The sequence below is a fragment of the Bubalus bubalis genome, chromosome 9 (genome assembly GCF_019923935.1).
Source record: "Bubalus bubalis isolate 160015118507 breed Murrah chromosome 9, NDDB_SH_1, whole genome shotgun sequence".
Lineage (NCBI taxonomy): Eukaryota > Metazoa > Chordata > Mammalia > Artiodactyla > Bovidae > Bubalus > Bubalus bubalis.
In genome coordinates, this window is record NC_059165.1 from 101143603 (window position 1) to 101150723 (window position 7121).

General features: G+C 42.2%; 1 pseudogene; it reads left to right on the forward strand.

The window, feature by feature from the left end:
- The first annotated feature begins 772 nt into the window (after nt 1–772).
- On the forward strand, nt 773–1728 carry LOC102404529 (annotated as a pseudogene).
- The last annotated feature ends 5393 nt before the right edge of the window (nt 1729–7121 follow it).

Genomic DNA, 7121 nt, shown 5'->3' on the forward strand with positions numbered 1-7121 from the left:
GGAGAAGGGGACAGCAGAGGATGAGATGGTTGGATGGCATCACTGACTCAGTGGACATGAGTTTGAGTATATTCTGGGAGATGGTGATGGACAGGGAGGCCTGGCATGCTGCAGTCCATGGGGTTGCAAAGAGTCGGACATGACTGAGTGACTGAACTGAACTGAGTATAGTTAAATAAATGTATGTATGACAAATGAGAAAATCATATGAAGAAAGTTATTCAGTGTAAAAGGATGAAGAGTCATGGCATATACATGATTTATAGAGTATGGTCTAGGGAGGGCTTTGAATGCTGGTAAAAGAACAAAACCAGAAGTAGTGGGCCCACTGAACCTACAAAGAGAGATTAAAGCTCAAAGAACATGAATAACAAAGAAAAGATGCCATATAAGAAAAATGAGAAAGGACTTTGCCTCACCCCCTACTGATACCTATTGAAGTTAATGTCCTGACTGTGAAATGTAAGTAATGGCATTTATGTTGGGTTGGCACTAATGGTAAACACCTTGCCTGCCAATGAAGAAGAAGTAAAAGACACAGGTTCGATCCCTGCTTCAGGAAGATCCCCTGGAGAAGGAAATGACAATCCACTCCAATATTCTTGCCTGGAGAATCCCATGGACAGGGCAGCCTTGCAATCCACAGTTCATGGAATCACAGAGTTGGACATGATGGAAGTGACTGAACATGCATGCGTGCTAGGTTGCTAATGCTTACTTGTGTAAAAGTTATTAAGTTATTATTCTATATCTTGGTAGTTACACACAAGGCATGGAACCACAAAATATTTCAGAAATTTCAGAATTTATTCTCATGGAATTTTCAGAGGCACCTGAGCTGCAGCCCCTCATATTTGGGCTTTTTCTGTCCATGTACCTGATCACTGTGTTTGGAAACCTGCTTATCATCCTGGCCACCATATCAGACTCCCACCTCCACACCCCCATGTACTTCTTTCTCTCCAACCTGTCTTTGTAGACATCAGCTTCACTTCCACCACTGTCCCAAAGATGCTGTGGAACATCCAGACACAGAGCAAATTGATCACCTTTGAAGGCTGCATCATCCAGATATACTTTTACATACTCTTCTCAAGTTTAGATGACTTTCTCCTGGCTGTGATGGCCTATGACCGGTTTGTGGCCATCTGTCACCCGTTGCACTACATGTTCATCATGAACCCCCAACTCTGCGGTCTCCTGGTTCTGATATCTTGGATCGTGGGTGTCGTGTACTCCTTGTTACAGAAGTTAATGGTGTTGCGGTTGTCCTTCTGTGCAGACTTCAAAATACCCCACTTTTTCTGTGAACTCAATCAAGTCTTACAACTTGCCTGTTCTGACACCTTTCTTAATGACATAGTATTGTATATTGCAGCTACCTTGCTGGGTGGTGGTCCTTTTGCTGGGATACTTTACTCTTACTCTAAAATAGTTTCTTGCATACGTGGAATCTCATCAACTGAGGGAAAGTATAAAGCATTTTCCACCTGTGCATCTCACCTCTCAGTTGTCTGTTTATTTTATTGTTCTGTCCTAGGAGTGCACCTTAGCCCTGCTGCTCCCCACAGTTCAAGATCAGGTGCAGCAGCTTCAGTGATGTACACAGTGGTCACACCCATGCTGAATCCCTTTATCTACAGTCTAAGGAATAAAGACATAAAGGGGGCTCTGAAGAGATTCTTTGAAATATTAGTTAGAAAAGGCCAACTCTGCTGGGGGAAATGAAGCGACCTTGATGGCATGACTCAAAGGCTCAGAATCAGAAATTGTGATTCTTTGATCATTGCAGAATCAAATTTGCTTCTTTTCATTGTTCCCTGGAATTTTCATTAAAATAAATCCGTGTATTGATTTATTAAGCTTTCTCCTCAACCTGATATATAGGCTTTTTATTTGTACTTATCCCTACTTCAAAATTTTCCTACATTTGGATCAACAATATTTGGAAATACTCATGTACTTCATGAGAGCACTGAGTTTCTTAAGAATAATTTATTCTCAAATGTCATTACAACTAATTTTTCTCTTATTATTCTAAATGATAGTTATTAGTTTCATTACTCACATTTGTTTAAAGTAAAGTTGACAACTAAGGTATTTTAAATAACTTTTAATAGATTACGTTGAACATTCAGATATGGAACTGTGGATATAGAGAGCTGACTGAAAAATTATATTTAGATCTTTTACTGCACAGAAGGTCAGTGCCCTTCACCACTGTGTTGTTCAGAGTGAACTTTGTATATCAAAATATATACATGACCAAAGGATGGCTCACTGGAGGACTGAAATGCCTATCCAGTCATGTGATTCAAGGTTACATGTTTAGTGCAAACAAGCACACTTTTCATCTTTTCCTGCTTATCTGGAGAGGAAACTTAATGTACCAATTTTTAATATAGTTATCTGAAATAAAATTTAAAGACAGAGTGATCATGAATGCTACCTTTAAATATCAGAATAAGTGCATAGTTGAGAAACCAATTAATATAATTGTCTTCAGTTCTGTTCACTTTTATTTTTGATCAGTTAGCTATTGCTGCATAATAACTCATTTTTGTAGTAGATGCTTTAATATAAGCTTATTAACAAATGAGTTTGTATCAGATCAGATCAGATCAGTCACTCAGTCGTGTCCGACTCTTTGCCACTCCATGAATCGCAGCACGCCAGGCCTCCCTGTCCATCACCAACTCCCGGAGTTCACTCAGACTCACGTCCATCGAGTCAGTGATGCCATCCAGCCATCTCATCCTCTGTCATCCCCTTCTCCTCTTGCCCCCAATCCCTCCCAGCATCAGACTCTTTTCCAATGAGTCAACTCTTTGCATGAGGTGGCCAAAGTACTAGAGTTCCAGCTTTAGCATCATTCCTTCCAAAGAAATCCCAGGGCTGATCTCCTTCAGAATGGACTGATTGGATCTCCTTGCAGTCCAAGGGACTCTCAAGAGTCTTCTCCAGCACCACAGTTCAAAAGCATCAATTCTTCGGTGCTCAGACTTCTTCACAGTCCAACTCTCACATCCATACATGACCTCCCCCTGGACTGCAGCCCTCCAGGCTCTTCTGTCCATGGAATTTTCTAGGAAAGAACATTGGAGTGGGTTGCATTTCCAACTTCAGTAAATGCAACTCAGATGCAACTCAGGTAAAAGAAACAAAAGACTTGTGTTACAGTGTCACCTAACTGAAAAACACAGAAAGGCCTCTTGTTACCAGTTTGTTGAATTGTTAGAATCAGAATGAACAGACCTTTACCTAAGTGAAAAAAGCGTTTGTTATTTCAAGTGCACTGCCAGAGGAGCTACCCACTGGGCACTATAAAAAACCACAGTAACACAGACACACACACACACACACAAAAGACAATTTTCCAGAAAACAATCTTAACACCATAGAAGATTGTGATCAAGCCAGTGGAAAACTCAAATAGTGTCATGGAGAAACTCAGGAAGCTATAGGAACACTCACAAAAGCACTTAAACTCATAAATTTAAAAAAAAATGAAAATAAGAAACAATTTTCAAAGAGATGAAAAGTCTTAAACATAACCAAACAGACATACTGGAGTTGAATAAATCTATAAATGAGTTGAAAGATGTATTAGAAAGCACTAAAAGTTGAGCAGATCATATGGTGAAGAGAAATAGTGACCTCAAAGGTAGAATGGTTTAGGATTAAGAAAACTGCTTTTCTTTCTTTCTTTTTTTTTTTTTTAACGAAGAGAATCTACAAGTATTATAGGACTCCTTTAGAAGAGGTAACAAGTATATTGAGTATCTTAGAAGAAAAAGAGAGCGTGAGAGAAAGAAAAGATGCTATTTAAAGAAATAATAGCTGAGATCTTTCCCAGAATAGGAATAAACAACAGGTGGAATATAACAGGTGGTCCAACTTACCAATTATAAAGCCTTTCTTAATGACATAGGGATATATTTTGAAGCTGTATTCATGGGTGGTGATCACTTATGATCCTTTGCTCATACTCTAAGATAGTTCCCCCAGGTGGTGCTAGTGGTAAAGAACCTGCCTGCCAATGCTGGAGACCTAAGATATCCCTCAGTCAGGAAGATCCCCTAGAGAAGGAAATGGCAACCTACTCCAGTATTCTTGCCTAGAGAATCCCATGAACAGAGAAGCCTGGTAGGCTACAATCCATAGGGTTGCAAAGAACCAGACATGACTGAAGTGACATTTCACAAGTATGCACCCATCTCTGTGTCTCACCTCTCAGATTTCTCCTTATTTACTATAACAGTCTAGACTGTACCTTTGCTCTGCTGGTATCCATAGCTCACAGTCAAATGCAACAGCCTCAGGGATGTTCACTGTGGTTACATCTGTGCTGAACCATTTCCTCTTAGCCTAAGGTATGAAGATATAAAGAAAGCCTTGAAAATATTCTTTGGGATGGCAGTAATAGAAGGACTAATTGTCATAGGGTTAAAGAAGTCCTCATTTTTAGCAAACTGCAAAGCATTTGAGCCAGAATTTATATTATTTGATCAGAGTGTAACATAGAATTGTTCTGTGTCTCTATCTCCTGAATTTTCATTTCTTTTTTTTTAAATTTTATTTTATTTTTAAACTTTACAATATTGTATTAGTTTTGCCAAATATCGAAATGATTCACCTTCTTTATACCATTGAAGTAACTCAGATTTCTGTTTCCTTCTCTGTCTGATTTATAAACAATTTTCCCCTTTGTTCATTTTCTACTTTCTCAAAGCTTTCCCAAACTTGATTTAAAATATCTCTAATGCCTATTTATTTAGTAGGGCAGCATGGATTTCTTAAGAATAATTTCTGCTCAGATGACATACATCAAACCAAATATTTTTTTCTCTTGTGCTACTGAAAGACTGTAGTAAACAATAGGACTAATGTGGGAATACCTGTGGTCATGTATGGATGTGAGAGTTGGACTGTGAAGAAGGCTGAGCGCCGAAGAATTGATGCTTTTGAACTGTGGTGTTGGAGAAGACTCTTGAGAGTCCATTGGACTGCAAGGAGATCCAACCAGTCCATTCTGAAGGAGATCAGCCCTGGGATTTCTTTGGAAGGAATGATGCTAAAGCTGAAGCTCCAGTACTTTGGCCACCTCATGAGAAGAGTTGACTCATTGGAAAAGAGTCTGATGCTGGGAGGGATTGGGGGCAGGAGGAGAAGGGGACGACAGAGGATAAGATGGCTGGATAGCATCATTGACTCGATGGATGTAAGTCTGAGTGAACTCTGGGAGTTGGTGATGGACAGGGAGGCCTGGCGTGCTGCGATTCATGGGGTCACAAAGAGTCGGACACGACTGAGCGACTGATCTGATCTGATCTGAATGTGGGAAAACTACTTTTATTATTAGCCAAGGTGTTTGGTTTTATCTTAGAGGATATCTGAGACTACAGCTTTTCATTATGTGTACCACATTCTTCTGAAAATCACTGCCATAACTGTCCTTGAAAATGGAGACTTAAACCTACAGTGTGACTGTGTGGATCAAAATAAACTGTAGGAAATTCTGAAAGAGATGGGAATACCAAACCACCTGACCTGCCTCTTGAGAAATCTGTATGCAGGTCAGGAAACAACAGTTAGAACTGGACATGGAACAACAGACTGGTTCCAAATAGGAAAAGGAGTACATCAAGGCTGTATATTGTCACCCTGTTTATTTAACTTATATGCAGAGTACATCATGAGAAACTCTGGGCTGGAAGAAACACAAGCTGGAATCAAGATTGCTTGGAAAATAACAATAACCTCAGATACACAGATGACACCACCCTTATGGCAGAAAGTGAAGAGGAACTCAAAAGCCTCTTGATGAAAGTGAAAGTGGAGAGTGAAAAAGTTGGCTTAAAGCTCAACATTCAGAAAACGAAGATCATGGCACCCGGTCCCATCACTTCACAGGAAATAGATGGGGAAACAGTGGAAACAGTGTCAGACTTTATTTTTCTAGGCTCTGGTGACTGCAGCCATGAAATTGAAAGACACTTACTCCTTGGAAGGAAAGTTATGTCTAACCTAGATAGCATATTCAAAAGCACAGACATTACTTTGCCAACAAAGGTCCGGCTTGTCAAGGCTATCGTTTTTCCTGTGGTCATGTATAGATGTGAGAGTTGGACTGTGAAGAAGGCTGAGTGCTGAAGAATTGATGCTTTTGAACTGTGGTGTTGGAGAAGACTCTTGAGAGTCCCTTGGACTGCAAGGAGATCCAACCAGTCCATTCTGAAGGAGATCAGCCCTGGGATTTCTTTGGAAGGACTGATGCTAAAGCTGAAACTCCAGTACTTTGGCCACCTCATGAGAAGAGTTGACCCATTGGAAAAGAGTCTGATGCTGGGAGGGATTGGGGGCAGGAGGAGAAGGGGACGACAGAGGATGAGATGGTTGGATGGCATCACTGATTCGATGGACTTGAGTCTGAGTGAACTCCAGGGAGTTGGTGATGGACAGGGAGGCCTGGCATGCTGTGATTCATGGGGTCGCAAAGAGTAGGACACGACAGAGTGACTGACCTGAACTGAATCCAGTCTTAAGGGCGGGCAGCTGCAACCAGTGCACTAAGCTCGGGCAGCTGCGACTGGCGCACTAAGCATGGCCAAGAGGAGCTACCCCACGTCCGAGGTCAGGGGCAGAAGCTGGGAGGACCCCATGCCTGAAGGGGAATGGCCAAGAGAACCCCACATCCGAGGTCAGGGGTAGCGGCCTAGAGTGCCAGGCTGTGATGGCACAGGAACGGCCGAGAAGAGCTACCCAAGTCCGAGGTCAGGGGCGGCAGCCGAGAGGAGCTACCCCACATCTGAGGTCAGGGGCAGAGGCCAAGAGGAGCTACCATGAGTCTGAGGTCAGGGGTGGCGGCCCGGAGGAGCTACAACATGCCCCCACGCCCAAGACCAGGGGCGGTGCAGGAGGAGCTACCCCATGTCTAAGGAGTGGTGGCAGCATGGGCGCAGGAGGGCCTAGAGGAGCTATCCCTAGGTCAGGAAGGTCAGGAAAGGCAGCGGTGAGGAGACAAACCTCATCCAAGGTAAAGAGCAGTGGCTGCACTTTGCTAGAGCAGCCATGACGAGATACCCCATGCCCAAGGTAAGAGAAACCCAAGTAAGATGGTA